Source organism: Eptesicus fuscus, chromosome 4 (genome assembly GCF_027574615.1).
Source record: "Eptesicus fuscus isolate TK198812 chromosome 4, DD_ASM_mEF_20220401, whole genome shotgun sequence".
NCBI lineage: Eukaryota > Metazoa > Chordata > Mammalia > Chiroptera > Vespertilionidae > Eptesicus > Eptesicus fuscus.
In genome coordinates this window covers 25,505,673-25,528,706 of record NC_072476.1, presented here as the reverse complement: position 1 = coordinate 25,528,706, position 23,034 = coordinate 25,505,673, and the positions used below count along the sequence as shown (strand labels likewise).

At 41.6% G+C, this 23,034-nt stretch overlaps 1 long non-coding RNA gene across 2 annotated transcripts in view; it reads right to left on the bottom strand.

Annotated features, from left to right (window-relative positions):
• Positions 1-1,154: 1,154 nt before the first annotated feature.
• Positions 1,155-23,034, bottom strand: part of LOC114231547 (uncharacterized) — a 28,343-nt gene continuing 6,463 nt past the window's right edge. For both annotated transcript variants that reach the window (XR_008555783.1, XR_008555782.1), the window contains exon 3: positions 1,155-1,455. This is a non-coding gene — a long non-coding RNA (uncharacterized LOC114231547). The remainder of the gene's footprint in view (positions 1,456-23,034) is intronic.

Below are 23,034 nucleotides of genomic sequence, written 5' to 3'. Positions count from 1 at the left end.
TAAAATTTAGCCTGCTATATTAAAAAAAAAAATAGCCTGCTGTATTTGATCAAACATTTAAGTAACTCACCCCTAATGCCTTGGCAGGGCCAGACCAAATGATTTTGTGGGCCCTATACAGCCTGTGGGCTGGATGTTTCCCACCCTGCTCTAACCACTGAACAACCAGCCAGGGCTCATCTTTATTTTAGTGGATCAGGCAATGAAGAATGGATTTGGAGCTGAGAGGCAATAAATTAATAGCTGGCATATCCCATCCCTTTGGTTTCTCCACTTCCATGAGAGATTATCAATTTCATCTGGGTCCAAATACATGTTCCCATTCCAAATTTTAGGATCCCATTCTTTACCAGTTAATGTCCCAACTTGCACTTGAGAAACTTGGTGAAACTCTGAATTTAACTCTTGTAATTCAGCAGCCCACATACTTAAATTTGGGTTCAATTTTCAACAATAACCCTGTGGCTACAAGAAATGATTCTCTTAGGGCAGTGGTCGGCAAACTCATTAGTCAACAGAGCCAAATATCAACAGTACAATGATTGAAATTTATTTTGAGAGCCGAAAACCGACTTCTGTGCATGGGCCACGAAGTTTCAATCACACTGTACGTGCACGCCCACACGTGGTATTTTGTGGAAGAGCCACACTCAAGGGACCAAAGAGCCGCATATGGCTCTCGAGCCGCAGTTTGCCGACCACTGCCTTAGGGCTATCATGGTAACTCTCTGGTTCTTAGACCATGGCTTAAGCTGAGAATTAAAGGCTTGACCTTGTTGATTTTCCTCTCTGTAAGAGCTCAAGTGTACTCACAAAGACCCATCCCACACCACAATCTTCATAATCATCATTCCTGCCATAACTGTCGAGTGCAGCAGCCACTTAGCATCCAAGGCATGTGCTTCAGTTGGCATTTCATCACAATAAACAAGTGATAGCTTGATTCATTGTGATGTCACTTCATGTCATAAATTACCAGCATCCCATTTTTCACTGAACAGGAGCACTGTTCAGCACTGCACTCAAGGCCAAAGGCATGACCAAACCCATCCCAAAGCCCATCTTTGTGCATCTATCTCCTGGTACCACTCCTGATACCAATTCTCTATCTGACAGGATCCAATCGGGAGATAGAAACCACACAGACATTGAACAGGTAAAGTTTAATATAAAGAATAATTATAACAGAGGATCAGAGTAAAAATAGAAAACTTCAAAGAATATAAGAATAACAGATATAAGGAGTAGGTACTATCCATAGGTTGAAATTGAGTCCCCAAGGAAGGGAACTCTACCCACTCCTCAGGGCTGAGATTCAGATCCTCCTTAGAAGGGGGCACAGTCATGGGTAACTGAATGGCAGAGAAGTCATTGTGATGCAGCACTGGCTGAGCATGCTCAAAATTCACCCTCTGGAATTTGCTGGAAATCCATCCTTCCAGGTCCTAGATTAAGCTGTAAAATGAAGAAATGTCTCACTGGAGGCACTCCACTACAAACCCACCCAAGGTGGATGCTTGGGAAAACTGCTGGCCAACATGTGCTGCATGGACTGCAAGACGCTGGTGCTAGGAAATTGTACCTGTGAAGATTAGTATAGCGGAACCTGAAAGAAAAGCCCTTTCCTCTTGCGGTGTCTCTCCAGCGCCCTCTACTGGCAATGTTTGATTTGCATCAACTGGCAAAGGAAACATTTATTTGGACCCATCTCCATGTTTGGGGAGCAGGCCATGAAGGGTGGATTTGGAGCTGAGAGGCAACCAATTGATAACTCGAACATGATACATCATTTTCACCCGCCAAGGAAAGAACTGGAAGAAAGAAAAAAAAGGAGGTTGGAAAGAAGGAAAAGGAAGCTGGCCCCTCTAAATGTGCAGACCCAGTCTGATAGGGACAACAGAAAGACCCTGGTAATCACACAGGTTGGGGCCATTGTAACTTCTGGAATGCCACCCTCCACTGAACCCCTGATGCATTCAAGAGGTTGCATGCATGTCTTGAGCCAGCCTTTTATTTCCCAGGTTCCCCAGATGCTTCTCTGTGCTCTTCATGGCCCTTATCCCAGGCATTTGTCCCTCACTTGTAGTAGTGACCCCATCTCATATTTCAAAAAACTCAGAAACCATTAGACAGAAACTCCCTCAAATTTTGACCCCTAAAGCTACACATTATTCTGTATTCCACCTTTCCTCCCACCAGCCCTCAAGTTATAAAGAGAGTGCTAATACCCCATCTGGGGAATCTCTTCTCCTCCTGCCTTCTCTGGAACCTCACTTATCAATTCTCCCCACTTTACTGTATATTTTTTTATTGATTGACTAGAGGCCCGATGCACAAAATTCGTGCAAGAGTAGGCCTTCCTTCCCCCGGCTGCCGGCACTGGCTTCCCTCTGGCACCTGGGACCCGGGCTTCCCTTGCAGCCCCAGCTTCCTCTGGAAGGTTGTCCAGAAGGATGTCTGATCTAATTAGCATATTATGCTTTTACTATTATAGATTTCAGAGAGAGGGGAAGGGGGGAAGAGAGAGAGAGAGAAAGAAGCACCGATTTATTGTTCCACTTATTGATACATTCATTGCTTGAGTCTTATATGTACCCCGACCAGAGATCAAACTGCAACCTTGGCACATTGGGACCATGCTCTAACAACTGACCTACCTGACCAGGGTTTTCCTGTATATTTTATTGACTTCAGAGAGGAAAGGAGAGGGAGTGAGAGAGAGAAACATCAATGATGACAGAGAATCATTGATCAACTGCCTCCCACACACACCCCTACTGGGGATTGAGCCTGCAACCCAGCATATGCCCTGACCAGGAATCGAACCGTGACCTGGTTCATAGGTCGATGCTCAACCACTGAGCCACTGTGGCTGGGCCCCTTTTATGTTTTTGTTGTCACAAATTATATTTTTATGCGATGATTCATTCCCAAATTGCAGGAACTATTGTCTTCTTTTTTAAATTTTTTAACCCCCTTTAACTTTTATGTTGTATTTAAGTTCATATTACTCTATCTAAAGAAGGATTGTAATTGACTGCTTCTCTCTGTTAGTCATCTTACTCATGGTTATGTATTCTTTTGTCTTTTGTTTTAGGTAGAACTTTAGTGTACAGGATGACACTCCAACCAACTGAGCCACTCGGCCAGGGCATGTTTAGTTTTTTCATAGTTTTCTTTGGTAAATTAGTATTTCCTATAATGCAGGTCTGTGGTGGTAAATTCCCTCAGTTTCTGTATGACAGGAAAAGTCTTTATTTCTTATTCATATCTAAAGCATAACTTTGCTGGATTTATTATTCTTAGATGGTGATTTCTCTTTTCCATAATTTGAATATTTGATCCCACTCTCTCCTAGCTTGAGAGTGACTGCTGAAAAATTCTATGATAATCCAATGGGATTTCTTTTCCTGGCTAATTTGAGAATTCTTTATTAATTTTTAACAGTTTTATTATAATTCTAGAAGCCTGATGCACAAAATTCATGCAAAAGTAGGCCTTCCTTCCCTGGGCTGCCGGCACCGGCTTTTCTCTGGCACCCAGGACCCGGGCTTCCCACTGGCCACTACGGGCACCCGGGACTTGGGCTTCCCTCGCAGCCCTGGCTTCGTCAGGAAGGATGGAAGGACATCCGGTCTAATTAGCATATTACACTTTTATTATTATAGATGTCTTAGAGAAGGCATTTTTGTTTTGTTTTTTTGTTTTGTTTTTTTTAAATAAATCTTTATTGTTCAGATTATTACAATTGTTTCTCCTTTTTTCTCCCCATATCTCCCCATCACCCGGTTCCCTCCCCCACCCCCCGTTGTCCTTACCCATAGGTGTATGATTTTTGTCCAGTCTCTTCCCATAGCCCCCACACAGACACCCCTTTCCCCCTGAGAATTATCAATCCACTCCCATTCTATGCCTCTGATTCTATTATGTTCACCAGTTTATTTTGTTCCTCAGATTTTGAATTCACTTGATTTTTAGAATCACTTGTTGATAGATATGTATTTGTTGTTCATAATTTTTATCTTTACTTTTTTCTTCTTTTTCCTCTTTTTAAAGAATACCTTTCAGCATTTCATATAATACTGGTTTGGTGGTGATGAACTCCTTTAGCTTTTTCTTATCTGTGAAGCTCTTTATCTGCCCTTCAATTCTGAATGATAACTTTGCTGGGTAGAATAGTCTTGGTTGTAGGTTCTTGCTATTCATCACTTTGAATATTTCTTGCCATTCCCGTCTGGCCTGCATAGTTTCTGTTGAGAAATCAGCTGACAGTCGTATGGGTGCTCCCTTGTAGGTAACTAACTGTTTTTCTCTTGCTGCTTGTAAGATTCTCTCTTTGTCTTTTGACCTTGGCATTTTATTTTTATTATTTTTATTTATTTATTTATTTTTGCCCTTGGCATTTTAATTATGATGTGTCTTGGTGTGGTCCTCTTTCGATGCCTCTTGTTTGGGGTTCTGTGCGCTTCCTGAACTTGTAAGTCTATTTCTTTCACCAGGTGGGTGAAGTTTTCTGTCATTATTTCTTCAAATAGGTTTTCAGTATCTTGCTCTCTCTCTTCTGGCACCCCAAAAATTCGGATATTGGTACGCTTAAAGCCATCCCGGAGGCTCCTTATGCTATCCTCACACTTTTGGATTCTTCTTTCTTTCCGCCTCTCTGGTTGGGTGTTTTTTTCTTCCTCATATTCCAGATCTTTGGTTTGATTCTTCGGGTGCGGTGGTCTACTCTATATATTCTTTATTTCAGACAGTGTATGCATAATTTCTGACTGGTCCTTTTCCATTTTTTTTGGTATTCTCATTTAGGTCCTTGAAGGTCTCTTCAAGTTTCTCAGCGGTTTTTAGAAGATTCTTGAGTAACCTTATAAATATGGTTCTGAACACTGTGTTGTCCATTAGTTTGCTTTCATCTATCTCTCCTACTTGTGACATACTTCGATGTCTCCACATTTTGGCTGCCTCCCTGTGTTGATGGAGTGGCTTTGTGTGGTCGGTGATACTGTAGTTTCAAAATTGTTGTGGTAGGGAACAATTAGGTGTTTACCTTATGCCACCATCTTGGTTTCTCTCGAGAAGGCGTTTTTTGAATTGAGATAATTAGGTGTTCTATTTGGTACTTGGATTCTAGGATACAGTTCTTTCCATAAATTTGGGAAGTTCTGCTCAATTATTTGTTTGAATAAACTCTGTTCCCTTCTCCCTCTCTCCTCCTTCTAGTATACCCATTATTCTTATATTGCTCTTTCTGATGGAATCAGATAATTCTCATAGAGTTCTTTTTCTTTTTCTTTTTCTTTTTTTCTCTCTCAAATCTCTTCTTCCATCTGCATCATTTCTAGATTTTTATCAGTTCCAAAATTTGTTTGGTTTTTTTTTTTTGTTTGTTTTTTTAATCCTCACCCAAGGATATGTTCTTATTGATTTTTAGAGAGGAAGGGAGAGGAAGAGAGAGAAATATCAATGTGAGAGAGAAACAATTGGGTTGCCTCCCATACATGCCCCATCTGGGAATCGAACCCGAAAACTTTGGTGTACAGGATGACACTCCAACCCACTCAGCAACCCAGCCAGGGCCTGGTTGGTTCTTTTTCATAGTTTTAATTTCTTTGATAAATTAGTCCTTTTGCTTGATTTTATTTGAGTTCACTTAACTTCCTGAGTTTTCTCATATCTTGTATTTTCAGACCTACAATCTTGAATTCTCTGTCATTTAAATCACATATTTCCATGTCTTTAAGTTTATTTTCTGAATATTGTTCATTTTCTTTCTGAGATACCTTTTTATCTTGGTTATTCATGGTATTTTATTATTTCTCTGCCTAAGTATTTATTGGCATGAAATCTGCTTTTTTAAAGAGTGACACTTCTCCATTTAGCAGGTTGTTACAGAAGGGTGTTTCTTTTGTTTTCCAGTAAGTGGCGATGAAGTGCAATTTTATTGTTGTGGTTGTTCTGTTGTTTACTTATTTATTTGACATGCATGTTTCTATTTTCCATTACTTGAACTCCTGGGGTTTGGGGGATCTCTGAGGGTGGTATCACCTTGGCTGTGGAAAATACCCTGTATTTCCTGGGGATGCGGGCATCACCACTGTGACCAAGTCACTTCAGTCTGAGGGCTCACCCTTGTCGGGGAATGTGATGGACAATGGGGTTCTGGGCCCATAAGATAACAGTGCTGCCTCCTACAACTACATGCTGCCCACAGTACTGTACTATCTGAGATATCCTAGGTGCCTCCACTGGGCTCCACTGTGATGGGTTGGAGTGAAGTTAGCTGGTAGAAACTGGCTTTGGTCTCCCAATAATAGTGGCTTCCAGACCTCAGTTGCTACACCTCTGTATCTTTTCTCATCACTGGGATTAGCCACAGTGTGTGCCTGCCATTTAGGAAGAAATGTTTCCTCTTCTCCAGTCCTCAAGGCTATGGAAAATGTGCTTTGTAACCAGACACTTTCCGGCAATAGCTTCTTCTGGCATCTCATTATGAGCTCTGGAAGGATGAAAGGAGATGAGCTCTGGGAGGGTGAAGAGAGATCAGCTCTGGGAGCGTAAAGAGATATAGCCATGTGTCTATGGCTTTGTTTTCTGCCTGATAATGGTGGCTGCTAGACCACAGTTGTCCCACCTTTGTATTCCATCTCTGCCCCTATCACTGGGTTCAGCCACAGTATGTGGCAGAAATGTTGATTCTACACCTCCGAAAAGTGTGATTGCTGTAACCTGACTCCTCCCCTGCTATTGCAGTGAGCTCCAGGCTGTGTCTATGGCACCTGTCTCTGTCTTTCCTACTTCCCTCCTCCCTTGTTCGCTCTGATACACCAACCTTCAGAAGTTCCAATGCAAGGATTTCTCAAACATGTTTGTGTGTTGAGCAGGGAATCCTCTGTTGAATTATAGCTGTCCAACTTGTAATTTCAAAAGGAGAGGCCAGGAGGACCTCTCATGCTACCATGCTGCTGATGTTCTGATAATCTTATTAAGGATCTCTTGTATATGATGAATTACTCTTCTCTTGCTGCTTTCAAAATTCTTTTACAGTTTGATTATACTATGCCTTGGTGTGGTCTCTTTAGGTTTAATCCTGTTCAGAGTTTATTTAGCTTCTTAGATTTTCAGAATCATGTATTTCCTCAAATTGATAAAGTTCTTGTGCCCTAGCCAGCTTGGCTCAGTGGATAGAGCGTCAGCCTGCGGACCGAAGGGACCCAGGCTCGATTCCAGCCGAGGGCACATGCCTGGGTTGCGGGCTTGATCCCCAGTGGGGGGTGTGCAGCAGGCAGCCCATCAATGATTCTCTCTCATCATTGATGTTTCTATCGCTCTCTCCTTCTCCCTTCCTCTCTGAAATCAATAAAGTTCTTGGCCACTATGTCTTTAAATAATCTTTCCCTCTTTCTCTTCTCCTTCTGAGACTCCCACAATGCATATATTAGTACTTTTGATGATGCTCCATAAGTTGCTTAGGTTCTGTTCACTTTTCTTCATTTCTGCAGCTCAAATTTGATTATTTATATGTCCTGTCTTCAAGTTCACTGACTCTCACTTCTGCCTGCTTAAACCTGCTGTTGAGCCCTAACTGGTTTGACTCAGTGGATAGAGCGTCGGCCTGCGGACTCAAGGGTCCCAGGTTTCGATTCCAGTCAAGGGCATGTACCTTGGTTGTGTGCACATCCCCAGTGGGGGGTGTGCGGGAGGCGGCTAATGGATGTTACTCTCTCATCAATGTTTCTAACTCTCTATTTCCCTCCCTCTCTGTAAAAAAATCAATAAAATATTAAAAAAAAAACAAAAAACGTGCTGTTGAGTTCCTCTAATAAATTTCTCAATTTAGATATTTTATTTTTCAGATCCAGAATTTGGTTTTTTGGGTTTTTTTTACAAATTTTACCTCTTTGTTGATATTGTTATTTTATTTATATACAATATTCCTGATTTCCTTTAGTTCTTTGTCTATGTTTTCTTTCATCTCTTTCAGCATATTTAAGACAATGTTGAAAAAAAATATTTATCTAGTAAGACCAATGCATGTGCTTCTTCAAGGATAGTTTTTGCCAATTTATCTTTCTTTGAATGGGCCGTTTTTTCCTATTTCTTTGTATGCTTTGTAATTTTGTTGATGTTGCTGAAAATTGGTCATTTGAAAGACTCTATCTCCTAGTTTTTACAGACTAGCTCTTTGCCGAACAGTCCTTCACTAGTTATCTGGTTCTTCTCTGAGGCTTGGGATCAGCCCTAGATGCAAGCTTAAGGTCTTCCCAAGTCTGTCTTGAGAATGTGTATTCCCATAGCTTGTGTGGCCTTTATCAATTTCTCCATATACACAGCAGCTTTTAAATGTCTTAATTTTCAAAAGTCTCATCCAGCTTCTCCTTAGGGCCTTGGATGGTCTATTGTATGTCTCCACCTAAAATATCTTGCTCCAGACATCTGTGGTTCTTAGTCTCCCTGCAGTTTTCCCGAGCAGTGCTCACCACTTTTCCACTTAATCTTCAAGTGGTACAAAATAGATACCAGTCCTTCAGTCCAAGACAGGTTAGAATGTTGCAAACAAGGTCTGCCCAGCTCCCTCTGGTTCAAAGGAGGGAATTGGAAGTGGGCTGCTGCTTCCTCCAGACCAGGACCATTGCTGTGTCACAGAAGGGGTTAGTCAAGAACAAGTAAAAACAGCCCAAAATGTCCTACTGTTTTGAATGTGACTTTTTATTGACTGGGTACTTGCTTGATTGCTGTAGACATCTGTTTTCCAGAGCTCCTATAGGATTACTTTAACCAGTTTCTGAGGTTTTTATGTTTTACTAAAGGCCTGATGCACAACATTCGTGCAAGAATAGGCCTTCCTTCCCCCGGCTGCCAGCACTGGCTTCCCTCTGGCACCCGGGACCTGGACTTCCCTCTGGCCACCAGCAGACACCTGGGACCCAGGCTTCCCTCATAGCCCCCAGCTTCATCTGGAAGGACATCTGGTCTAATTAGCATATTATGCTTTTATTAGTATAGATGTGGGGAAAAGGGCTTAGAGTTTCCTCACCATTTTGCTCATGTCACTTTTGCTCTATGCATTTTGACCTTTACTCAAATGCCACCTCCTCAAAAACACATTCCAACCCCTCTGTCTAAAATGTTACATTTGTGACATTCCCATGCTTCATATTTCTTAATTGCACTTGTCTCCAAGAGAGCTCATATATTACATATTTTTTATAGTATGCCTCCTCCCACTAGAATATAAACTGCATGAGATCAGGAAACTTTATCTTGAAAATCTAAATAAAACAATATCTGGCACATGGTACATGTCCAGTAAATTATTTTGAATAACGAATGAGATTTGCCCTGACTGGATAGCTCAGTTGGTTATAGCATTGTCCCGATACATCAAGGTTGTGGATTTGATCTCCAATTAGGGCACATACAAGAATCAACCAATGAATGTATAAATAAGTGGAACAACAAATTGGTCTTTCTCTCTCTCTCCCCCTTTCCCTCTTTCTAGAAATCAATCAAGAAATAAAAGATTTTAATGAATGAGGCTTAAAGAGCTATTTAAATTTTATTTCATTAATAGTTGTTGTTTTTTAGTATGCTTTTACTCAAATTGGGACAATGAGTCATTGTGAGACTTCTGATATAATACCAAAACACAGTTTTCTTGCCTCCAAAATTAAACCTGAGTATAAACAACCCTCTAGATCCAACCTCAATTTACAGGAAATATGGGAGAAAAAGGAACAAGTTAAATAACACCACAAGAAGCAGAAAAATCCATACTTTACAGGACAACTAACCCAGTTTCTGCAATAAGGCAATGTCAGAAAAAATAAAAAAGGCAGGGGGACTGCTCTAATATGAGAGACTTAAAAGCCATACAAGCAAATTTCATGTGTAGATTTTGTATGTATTCTGAGTTGTATGTATTTTGATGTCTTTTAGACAACCAAATTTGATTTGGACTGGGTATTAGATAACCAGGACCAGTTGATTTTGTCAGGTGTAATAATGGCATTGCAGTTATACAAGAAGTGTCTAGTTTTTTAGAGCTGTATGTTGAGATATACAGGGGTGAAATGACATAAGGTCTGCAATCTTATCTAAAATGCTGAAGCAGAGGAAAACAGAATGTGATACATAAAGCAAATGTGACAGGATCTTGATAATTGTTGAATCCGTGTGATGGGATATGGGATTTCACTGTTCTAGTCTTTTTATATTTGAGAATGTCTGAAGATTTCCATAAGGACAAATTCTAAAGAGAATGTTTTTTTTAAAGATAATGTATGGGAGAGAAGTATAGGGATAAATATTAGTTCCTCTTCTTCCCAATAGATGTAAGACATGTGGGTGTAAGAGAAAATCCCCTCCGGTGTTTAATTAAAAACACTCTCCTGGGACTTGTTCATTTAAAGAACCACCAAAATTGCCCTCAGAGCGAGGTATGTAGGCCACTCCCCACCAGGGATAAAGCTTCATAATGCAGAAGAAAAAACTCAAATCAGCAACTTGGTCACAGACAAATTCATCAGAATCAAATACCTGGAAAGTCCTTTTAAAAAAAAAAAAAAGATATAGAGAACTATTTCCCATCTATTAAAAAGAAAATCCCCAAGGGAGTGGCTGCAAATTTTGTGGCAGTTGTCAATGTAAGAAACTTCCAAACCTGTAGAGAATGTTTATATAACTTTATCTGAGACAAACTGACGACTTATGCCAGGGAGAGAGATCTCAAATGCTCCAGAGAATAACGGTTTTGCAGCTTCTTCTATGCATTTGAAACTAAGAAGGGAATTTAAGGAAGATTACTTGGAGGTGGGAGAGGGTGGTTACCGTTTATTTCAAAGGTATGTTAACTAACCTAAATACACAGAAACAAGGGACCCGAATTGCTTAACGCAAAAATAAGCCTTTTACTTAAAAGCTGTATGCCTGGGGCGTGACTACCCACCATGACCTGCCCACGTAGGAATTTATGATCAGATCAACCTGTGATCTGATCATAAATAGTAACCCCCTTTTTTTGCCACATAATTAAACCAAACCAAAACAAATACCTTCTTCCCAATAACTCCCAGCATTTACTGTGCTCAGTTCACCTGAACCGATTCCTCTCTCTGCTGTTTTCTAGAGCACCTTCCTCAACACTGCAGATCAGGACTCTGCCCTCACCCCAAGCTGCCAATGCAGCAAGTGAATAGCTTATACTTCCTGACCTGGGTTGCTGGCACCCTCTGATAACACGAAATTGTGCTGGTTCTGGGCCTTGCAGCAGGCAGGGGGTTTTTTCATTTAATCACTCTTAAAGCAATGAACTCTTACTCCTTCTCAAAAACAAAAACTGGTTTGGCTCAGTGGATAGAGCGTCGGCCTGTGGACTGAAAGGTCCCAGGTTCGATTCCGGTCAAGGGCATGCACCTTGGTTGCGGGCACATCCCCAGTAGGGAGTGTGCAGGAGGCAGCTGATCAATGTTTCTGGCTCTCTCTCCCTTCTCCCTTCCTCTCTGAAATCAATAAAAATATATTTAAAAAACAAAACAAAAAAAAAGCTCTGGCTGGTTTGGCTCAGTGGATAGAGCGTTGGCCTGCAGACTGAAGGGTCCCAGGTTCGATTCTGGTCAAAGGCATGTACCTTGGTTGTGGGCACATCCCTAGTGGGGGGGTGCAGGAGGCAGCTGATCGATGTTTCTCTCTCATCGATGTTTCTAACTCTCTATCCCTCTCCCTTCCTCTCTGTAAAAAATCAATAAAATATATTTTAAAAAAACAAAACAAAAAAAAAATGGACTTGAGGAAAGGAAAAAGAACTAATGTATAACCCTACCAGCCAGAAATACTTTTAGCATTTATTTTCAGCTTTCTTTAATTAAATCTTATTGTTGAAAGTATTACATATGTCCCATTTCCCCCCCCCGCCCGCCCCATGGACCCCTTCTAGCCTGCCCAGGCCTTTACCACCCTATTATCTGTATCCATTGGTTATGCATATACACATACAAGTTCTTTGGTTGATCTCTTCCTACCCACCCTCTTCGCTCTGAGATTCCAGCCTGTTCTATGTCTCTGGATCTATTTTGTTCATCAGTTTATTTTGTTCATTAGATTCCACATATGAGTGAGATCATGTGATACTTGTCTTTCTCTGACTGGCTTATTTTGCTTAGCATGATACTCTCCAATTCCCTCCATGCTGTCTCCAAGGGTAAGGGATCCTTCTTTTTTACTGCTGCATAGTATTCAGTGTGTAAATGTTACCACAACTTTTTTATCCACTTATCTATTGATGGGCACTTGGACTGTTTCCAGATGCTATGACCATAGGGGTGCATACTTTCTTTCTGATCGGTGTTTCGGATTTCTTATATTCCTAGAAGTGGGATCACTGGGTCAAATGGCAGTTCCATATTTAATTTTTGAGGAAACTCCATACTGTTTTCCATATGGCTGCATTCCCACCAACAGTGTACTAGGGTTCCACTTTCTCCACATCCTTGACAGCACTGTCATTTGTTGAATTGTTGATGGTAGCCATTCTGACAGGATTGAGGTGATACCTCATTGTCGTTTTAATTTGCATCTCTCTGATGATCAGTGACTCTGAGCATTTTTTCATATGTCTCTTGGCCATCTGTCCACTTTGGAGAAGTGTCTAAATAGGTGCTTTGCCGAAACCGGTTTGGCTCAGTGGATAGAGCGTCGGCCTGCGGACTCAAGGGTCCCAGGTTCGATTCCGGTCAAGGGCATGTACCTTGGTTGCGGGCACATCCCCAGTAGGGGGTGTGCAAGAGACAGCTGATCGATGTTTCTCTCTCATCGATGTTTCTAACTCTCTATCCCTCTCTCTTCCTCTCTGTAAAAAATCAATAAAATATATTTAAATAAATAAATAAATAGGTGTTTTGCCCATTTTTTAATTAGATTGTCTCCCTTTTGTTAAGTTGTATAAGTTCCTTGTATATTTTGGATATTAACCCTTTATCAGATGTATCGTCAAATATGTTCTCCCATCCAGTGGGCTCCCTTTTCACTTTGTTGATGGTTTCCTTTGCTGTACAGAAGCTTTTTATTTTGATGTAGTCCCATTTGTTTATTTTCTCCTTAGTTTCCTTTGCCCTAGGACCGTGGTCAGCAAACTGCGGCTCGCGAGCCACATGCAGCTCTTGGGCCCCTTGAGTGTGGGTGGCTCTTCCACAAAACACCACGGCCTGGGCGAGTCTATTTTGAAGAAGTGGCGTTAGAAGAAGTTTAAGTTTTAAAATTTTGGCTCTCAAAAGAAATTTCAATCATTGTACTGTTGGTATTTGGCTCTGTTGACTAATGAGTTTGCCAACGACAGACCTAGGAGATGTATCTGTAAAGATATTGCTATGAGAGATGTCTGAAATTTTTGCTGCCTATGGTTTCTTTTAGGATTTTTATGGTTTTATGACTTACAGTTAGGTCTTTTATCCATTTTGAGTTTATTCTTTTTTAAAAAATATATTTTATTGATTTTTTTACAGAGAGGAAGGGAGAGGGATATTGATGAGAGAGAAACATCAACCAGCTGCCTCCTGCACACCCCCTACCGGGGATGTGCCCACAACCAATGTACATGCCCTTGACCAGAATCGAACCTGGGACCTTTCAGTCCTCAGGCCGAGGCTCTATCCACTGAGCCAAACCGGTTTCGGTTTGAGTTTATTCTTGTGTATGGTGTATGGTAAGTTGGTGGTCTAATATCTTTTTTCTTTTTTTTTTTTGCAAGTATCTGTACAATTTTCCCAGCACCATTTATTGAAGAGACTGTCTTGACTCCATAATATGTTCTTGCCTCCTTTGTCAAGTATTAATTGAGCATAATGGCTTGGGTCAATTTCTGAGGTCTCTGTTTTGTTCCATTGATCTATATTCCTGCTCTTGTGCCAGTACCAGGCTGTTTTGATTATGGTCGCTTTGTAGTATAACTTGATATCTGGTATTGTGATTTCTCCAACTTTGTTATTTTTTCTCAAGATTGCTGCAGCTATCTGGGGTCTTTTTGGTTCCATATAAAATTTTGAAATGTTTGTTCTAGATCTGGGATTGCACCAAATCTGTAGATTGCATTGGGTAGTATGAACATTTTTTAAAAAATATATTTTATTGATTTTTTCACAGAGAGGAAGGGAGAGGGATAGAGAGCCAGAAACATCGATGAGAGAGAAACATCAACCAGCCGCCTCCTGCACACCCCCCACCGGGGATGTGCCCGCAACCAAGGCACATGCCCTTGACCGGAATCGAACCTGGGACCCTCCAGTCCGCAGGCCGACACTCTACCCACTGAGCCAAACCGGTTTCAGCGGTAGTATGAACATTTTAATGATGTTGATTCTACCAATCAATGAACACAGTATATTCTTCCACTTGTTTATATCATCTCTCTTTTTTCAATGTCCTGTAGTTGTACAAGTCTTTTACCTCCTGGGTTTATTCCTAATTATCTCAATTTTTTTGTTGCAATGGTAAATGGGATAGTTGGTTTAGTTTCGCTTTCTGAGAATTCATTATTGTTGATTTTGTATCCTGCTACATTGAGACATCCCTGTCTTGTTCCTGTTCTTAGGGGAAATGATTTTAGTTTTTGCCCATTGAATATGATGTTCGCTGTAGGTTTGTCATGTATGGCCTTTATTATGTTGAGATATGCTCCCTCTATTCCCACTTTGCTGAGAGTTTTTATCAAAAATGGGTGTTGGAGCCCAGATGGCATGGCTCAGTGGTTGAGCACTGACCTGTGAATTAGGAGGTCACAGTTCAATTCCTGGTCAGTGCACATACCTGGGTTGCAGGCTCCATCCCCAGTAGGGCGCATGAAGGAGGCTGCCGGTCAATGATTCTCTCTTATCATTGCTCTCTCTCTCTCTCTCTCTCTCTCCCTTTCTCCCTCCCTCCCTCCCTCTCACTTCCTCTCTGAAATAAATTAAAAAATATAAAGAAAAAAATGGGTGTTGGATTTTGTCAAATGCTTTTTCTGCCTCTATTGATGTGATCATGTGATTTTTGTCTTGCAATTTGTTTATGTGATGTATCACATTTATTGATTTGTGAATACTGTACTAGCCTTGCAGGCTTGGAATAAATCCCACTTGGTCATGGTGTCTTTTTAATATATTGTGGGATGTGATGTGCTAATATTTTGTTGAGGATTTTAGCATCTATGTCCATCAGGCATGTTGATTGGCCTGTAATTCTCTTTCTTTGTAGTGTCTTTGTCTGGTTTTGAAATTAGGATAATGCTGGCCTCATAAAAAAGAGCTTGGAAGTATTCCTTCCTCTTGGATTTTTTAAAATAGTTTGAGAAGGATAGGTGTTAGTTCTTCTTTGAAAGTTTGGTAAAACTCCCTTGTGAAGCCATCGGGCCCAGGCTTTTGTTTGCTGGGAGTTTTTTTATTACTGCTTCTATTTCATCAGTTGTTATTGGCCTATTCAGGTTTTCTGATTCTTCCTGATTCAGTTTTGGGAAATTGTATTTTTCTAGGAATTTGTCCATTTCATCCACATTGCCCAGCTTGTTGGCATATAGGTGTTCATAGTATTTTCTTACAATCCTTTGTATTTCTGTGGTGCCAGTGGTTACTTCTCCACTTTTGTTTCTGATTTTATTTATTTGGGTCTTCTCTCTTTGTTACTTGAATAGTGTGGCTAACAGTTTGTCAATCTTATTTATCTTTGTTTCATTTATTTCATTTTATTTTTTTAGTCTCTATGTAATTTATTTCTGCTCTAATCTTTATTATTTCTGTCCTTCTACTCAGTTGGGCTTTTCTTGTTGTTCTCTTTCTAATGCTTTAAGTTGTAGGGTTAAATAGTTTATTATTAATTTTTCTTATTTTTTGAGGTAGATCTGTAGAGCTATGAACTTCCCTCTCAGGACTGCTTTTGCTGTGTCCCAGAGATTTTAGGTTGTTGTGCATTCATTTTCATTTGTTTCCAGGAAGTTTTTTATTTCTTTCTTGATCTCATTGGTAACCCATTCATCTTACCTTATAATAGACAAATATGCAAATTGACCGCACCTTCACTACGCCCAAGCCATGCCCACCAACCAAGCCACGCCCACCAACCACGACCACCAGGAAACCGTTGCAGGGACATTGGGTATGGTGGAGCCCAAGGCCGGGAAAGCCTTGGGCGGAGGCTTTCCCGGCCTTGGGCACCAGCGGGGAGCCTGCACGGATCGCAGGCAACGACCAGGGGTTCAGCTCCTACAATCCGTAGCTGGGACACTGGGTGCGGCCGAGCCCAAAGCCAGGAAAGCCTGGAGTGGAGGCTTTCCCGGCCTTGGGCACCAGCCACCATCGGGGAGCCTGCACGGATCGCAGGCAACGACCGGGGGGTTGTAGCAGGGACACTGGGTGCGGCTGAGCCCAAGGCCTGGAAAGCCTCAGGCAGAGGCTTTCCAGGCCTTGGGCACCAGCGGGGAGCCTGCACAGATCACAGGAAACCACTGGGGGTCGGCTCCTGCGATCCATAGCAGGGACGCTGGGTGCGGCCGAGCCCAAGACCACCGCCCGGGGCCAAGCCCGACCCTGAAAGAAGGCAGAAGGCGGTGGCTACAGCCAAGGCCTGGGTCCCCGGTGCCAGCAGAAAACTGGTGCAGGCAGCCAGGTGAATGAAGGTCTATTGCACAAATCTTCGTGCAAACGGGCTACTAGTTGTTTAATAACATGCTATTTAGCCTCCATGTGTTTGAATGTTTTTTGAGTGTTTTTATTGTAGTTGATTTCTAATTTCATGTCATTGTGATCTGAGAAGATGCTGGATATGATTTCAATCTTCTTGAACTTGTAGAGACTTGTTTTGTGTCCTAAGATGTGGTCTATCTTTGGAATGACCCATGGGCACTTGAGAAGAATGTATATTCTGAAACTCTGGGGTGAAATGTTCTATAAATGTCAAACCCATCTGACCCAGTATGTCATTTAGAGTCACTGTTTCCTTGTTAATTTTTTGTCGGGAAGTTCTGTCCAGTGAAGTCAGTGGTGTGTTAAAGTCCCCTACTATGACTGTATTGCTGTTCATCTTCCCTTAAAGTCATCAAGAAGTTGGTGGGATTTTTTTACATATTTAGGTGCCCTTGTATTGGGTGCATATATGTTATATCCACTTGTTAGATCAATCCCTTTAGTATTATGTAGTGACCTTTGTTGTTTCTTGTGCTTACCTTCAATTTGAAGTCTATTTTGTCGGATATGAGTATTGCTACCCCAGCTTTTTTTCTGTTTTCATTTACATGGAAAAAAATTTTCCATCCCTTCACTCTCATCCTGTAAATGTCTTTTGTTCTGAGGTGGGTCTATTGTAGACAGAATATAGTTGGGTCATGTTTTTGTGTCCATTCAGCTACCCTATGTCTTTTGAGGGAGCATTTAATCCATTTACATTCAAGATTATTGATAGATATTTATTTATTGCCATTTTAATTCTGTATGCTTAGGTTTCTCTCTCTATTTCTTCTTCTCATTACAACAGTTCCTTTAGCATTTTGGACAGTGCTGATTTGGTGGTGACAAACTCCTTTAGCCTTTTTTTTGTTGTTGTCTGGAAAGCTCTTTATTTCACCACCTATTTTAAATGATATCCTTGCTGGATATAGTAATCTTGGTTTCAAATGCTTGCTTTTCATTACATTGAATACTTCATGCCATTCCCTTCTGGCCTGTAGAATTTCTGATGAGAAATCAGCTGACAGCCTTATGGGAGCTCCGTTTTAGGTAACAATTGCTTTTCTCTTGATGCCTTTAAGATTCTTTGTCTTTAATTTTTGGCATTTTAATTATGATGTGTCTGAGTGTGGGCCTGTTTGGGTTCTTCTTGCATGGACTCTCTGTGCCTCTTGGATTTGTGTGACTTTTTCCTTCACCAGGTTAGGGAAGTTTTCTGCTATTATTTCTTTAAATACATTCTCTAGCCCTAGTCGGTTTGGCTCAGTGGATAGAGCGTCGTCCTGTGGACTCAAGGGTTCCGGGTTCAATTCTGGTCAGGGGCATGTACCTTGGTTGCGGGCACATACCCAGTGGGGAGTATGATTGGAGGCAGCTGATTGATGTTTCTCTCTCATCGATGTTTCTAACTCTATCCCTCTCCCTTTCTCTCTGTAAAAAATTAATAAAATATATTAAAAAAATAAATACATTCTCTAGCCCTTGCTCACTTTCTTCTCCTTCTGGCACTCCTATTATGTGAATATTGTTACATTTCATATTGTCCCACAGCTCCCTTAAATGGAGCTGTTTTTTTATTGTTTTTTTCTTTTTGGTTCTCTGATTGATTTTTTTTCCTACCCTGTCTTCTGATTCACTGATCTGATCCTCAGCTTCCATAATTCTGCTGTGTATTCCTTCCAATGTGTTCTTTATTAGTGCTATGTCATTATTTCCGACTTTTTTCATAATTACTATATATTTTCTCATGCTTTTAATTATCTTTGCCATCATTATTCTGAACTCTATATCTGATAAATTTCTTATCTCTATTTCATTTAGCTCTTCTTTGGGAGAATTCTCTTGTTCTTTCATTTGGGTGTGTTTGTTTGTTTTTGTCTTCCCATCTTGGCTTCTTGTTTGGGTTTGTGTCTATGTATTAGGTAGATCTGCTACGACTCCCAATCCCTAGTGCAGGACAATGTCAGATGCTGTTTCCGATTGGCTCTGAATACCCTGTTTGGAGCTATCAGCAATCCATAGCTTGTGGCTAACCTCTGCTGTGGCTGGGTGTCTTTGGAAAGGACCAAGGTGTGCACCAGGGTCTGCTTTTTCTAGTCCGGGGCCCAGGAGGAAATCAGGCAAAGACTCTAAGCCTCTAGCCATCTGCCTCTGCTTGCAGTCCAATTGACACTCAGTCTTGATTTGCCTCAGGGTATAGATCAGAGTGAGGTGAGAGCTCTTCCAACAGGGTGGGGCAACTGTCTTTTCCCCAGGCAAAAACCATCTGGATAGCAAAAGTCCATGAAGAAAGATGTCCTCCACAGCATGATGGAATGATTCAGCACAGGAAAATGGCTGCACTCTGAGCTCTAGCCCCAGAGCCCCCGACTCTGGAATCCCCTCACACAGCTCCAGTCCACTTTGCCCTCCCTCTGCCAGAGCCCATGGTGAATGGCTGCACACAAACTGTGTGTTGGCCCTTTAGGAGGGTGCCTACCTTTCTAGCCATCTCTGGCTGGCAGACAGCAACCCTGCTGCTTTTCACAGACAGATGTTATGTGGGCACCTTTCTCAGTTCTGGTTCTCTAGGCTGAGGAGCCCAACTTGGAGTTTAGACCCCAGAGTTCTCAGTGGAAACCCCCCACACTGAGATATCCATCCGGACCTTCAGCTGCTGTCTGTGGGAGCTCAGCCAGCCCTTTTGCTTTTCTGCATTTCCTACCAGTCTCTATGCAGTCCCCACTTTCCATCCTTAGTTAGCAGGGCTCTCACCAACTAGTATTCAGTTGATTTTTCAAGGTGGTTTTTCTGTATTTTAGTTGTACTTCCAGTTTGGTCCTGGGAGAGTGTCAGTGTAATTTACTCTACTGCCATTTTAAGACTCTCTACTTTTAGCATTTTGATGAATTTCCTTTCATTTATAGATAGACGTGTTTTAAAAATACTTCCCTGGGATACTAGAGGCATTTCTTCAGAAGCTAATTTTTCTCTTACATCATTATTAAACACTTTCTCCTGACATCAAATAGCCTAATAAAATGTTAATTGCTGATAAAAGTCCTCAGGAGAAATACACAGCCCCACATTTTCTTTGAGCAGTCCCACTGGACACTTGGATAGTTTATCTTTCTTTTTTTCTTAACATAAATTTATTGTCTCACAATTGTAAAGGCTGGAAGTCCAAATCCAAGATGTCACCAGGGCCCTGGGTTTTATAGTGAGACAATGAGCTTTAGAGACAGGTAGAAAGAAACTTATTCAAGCTTGTAGAGAATCCATCCACAGCACACTCCTGGGAGATGTAGATACCAAATATCATGGTCTACAACCTGGATACATGGTCCATCAAAAAGACATCTCCAGCCCTCTCTGGTTTGGCTCAGTGGATAGAGCATCAGCCTGCAGACTGAAGGGTCCCAGGTTCAATTCTGGTCAAGGGCACATACCCGGGTTGTGGGCTTGATCCCCAGTAAGGGGCGCGCAGGAGGCAGCCAATCAGCAATTCTCTCTCATCGTTGATGTTTCTATCTATCTCCCTTCCTCTCTGAAATCAATAAAAATAAATTAAAAAAAAATAAAGACATCTCCAAAAGGACACCCTCTAGTTGCACTGGATTGGACCAGACTGGATATTGTTAACTAATCCCTGAGTTGCAAGGTTAAAAGAGATGGTTCCTTTAAGTAACACAAAAATTCACCTAAATGGCCTACTCAGGGTCACCTGAGAAGTCCTTTGTGTCATCTGGAAATGGATATTCAAAGTGTAAAAATATCTTACAGCTTCATTGCAGATCCAAATTTATTGCATCCTTAGCAAGTACTACTGGAAAAATGAATCATCTTCTTTCATCTTTACAGCAAGACTCCTACCAGTTAGACTTTCCTCTGCCTCACCAACCCACATACCTGGAAACCCAGACTTCAACCCTCCTCTTTCTTATTTTATCTGCCCCCAAAACTGAGTGAGGATAGAACATGACCGTGGTTATGATGTTTTAGGAATCTCTTTGATTAAAAAGTTGTCCATATTTTCTTTTGCTCCCCCCAACTCTTATAATCAATATTGTTAATTAAACATTATTGTTGATTAAACATTTTGTTGCCACACACTGTGCTAGACACAGGGATTACTACAGTCACGCTCTTCCATTCATGGGAAGGACAGACAGTAAACAAGAATCAGCCACACTGTGGTCAGTGCTATGAAGATGACAAAAGTGATGGGCTGGGTGAGGTAGGTAGGAAGCCCTCTCTAAGCAGGTGATATATGAACTGAGACCTGGAGCATGAGAATAAGTCAGACTGTTGATTTTTGTCTACATCTTATAGATTTTCATTTCTAGTAAAAGTAAATGTCAATATTGAATATCCCACATAAACAAAACACTCTTTGGGGGTTCTTTCATTTTCCCCCCAGAAAATAAGGGTCATGAGACCAAAAAGTAAGAAAACCACTGGTTTATCCCCAGGCATGAATGGTCCATTTCTTTCTTTGACCTCATAAGGTGCCATCGTGATGGAAATACAAACCACTCCTGTAAGGTCCTGGGTGGGCTGAGGTTTTAGTCCATTAGAGCGCAGGAAGCTGCTTGGTGGTGACTTGTTGGAGTTGGACTAGTTGGCTTGTTTTCTCATAATTGGTGTGTGTGTGTGTGTGTTTTCATTGTTTCTTTTTTTTTTCTTTACTTAAAAACTTTTTTCTTTTTATACTTTATTTTTTTATTTTCTCCTCCTCCTCTTTCTCTTCTACTCCTCCTCCTCCTCCTCTTTTTTTTTCTATTTTCATCACTGATCCACTTCAGTGGGTACATATCTCAGAGAATATTTTTTATTTTTTTAAGTCATCACATCTGATGACTTTGTAGCCATCTCTGACAATGAGGAGTGCCATATTGGCAACTACCTCATCCTTAACACCATTGGCAAGGGATCCTTTGCCGAGGTTAGGCTGATCTGTCACATTGTCACCAGCACAGAGGTGGCTGTGAAAGTTGTCACCTGGCAGGGTTCCTCTGATGTTCTTCAAGAGATTCATTCTCTTAAAAGATTAAATCATCCCAACATTACAAAGTTGTTTGAGGTCATTACCATCAGGAAAAAGTCTATATTTTCATGGAACACGCTAGTGAAGGAACCTTATTTGATTATTTAGAGAACTGTGGCCCCATGATAGAGAAAAAAGTCTAAGCCATGTTCCGGCAATTATTATCAGTGGCCCAGTATTGCCATCAGAGACACATCGTACTTTGGGATCTGAAGCTGGAGAACTTTCTAGATGGTGAGATGAGTGTTAAATTAGCCAACTTTGGCTTCAGTGGGGAATTTACAGAAGATAAACTGAGTACATTCTATGGCACCATCTTCTATATGGCCCCAGAGATCTTGCAGCTCGAATCCTATGAGGGCCCGAAGATGGACATCTGGAGCATGGAGGTAGCACTCTACAGGATGGTGACAGGAGAACTTCCATTTGTGGGGGGAAATTCTGAAGAAGTTAGGAAGATCTTGAGTGGGCACTTCTTTATACCATACTTCCTGTCTCTGGAATGTCAAAGACTTTTACAAAACTTAATAATGCTCAACCTCAGCTGAAGACCAACAATGAAAGATATAATGAAGGACCACTGGGTCAACATTGGCCACAGAGGAACTGAGGCCATACTTTGAGTCACCCTGAATTGACTTAGACCCACAAGTAGTCCAAATAATGAAGAACATGGGATATGAGTAGCATGAGATACAGGAATCACTCACAGGAAGAATATATAACAACATCATGGGCACTTATCTAATACTAGATAGCATGAAAACCCCAAGATCAGGGTAAGGCCCTGCGCCTTCCCAGACCCCAACATTAGTCTTTTCCCAGCGCAGGGGTTTCAGACATCAGGGCAGAATAGCCGAGACCCTGGGACTCCACCACTCAGCCTAGAGTCAATGATGCCCACTCCCCCAGGAAGCCTGGGAGGACCACACTCCCCCAGGCAGCATGCAAGAGAGGACAGCCATTCCCCCAGACTAGAAGAAAGGATGACCATTCACCCAGCCAGCGTGGAAGAGATGAATTCCATTCCCTAGACAGTGGAAGGAAGGACCACACAACCTCCCTATGAAGCCTGGAATGAAGGATTGCCACCCTGAACCCAGTCCTCCAACATGACCCTGGGGGCTCCCCCACCACCCCCAGCCACCCACAGCAGCAGCAGCAGCAGCAGCAGCATTGGTGGAGCCCCAGAGGGGACAACCAATGAAAACTGGCTTCAAGCTAGGCAGCAAGATGATGGACTCCAGCCTCTTCCTCTGGCCACAGCCAGGGCCCGCAGGGGGTGGCTTGGGGGTTCTTAGGCTTTTCTTAAGATTCCTATACTGT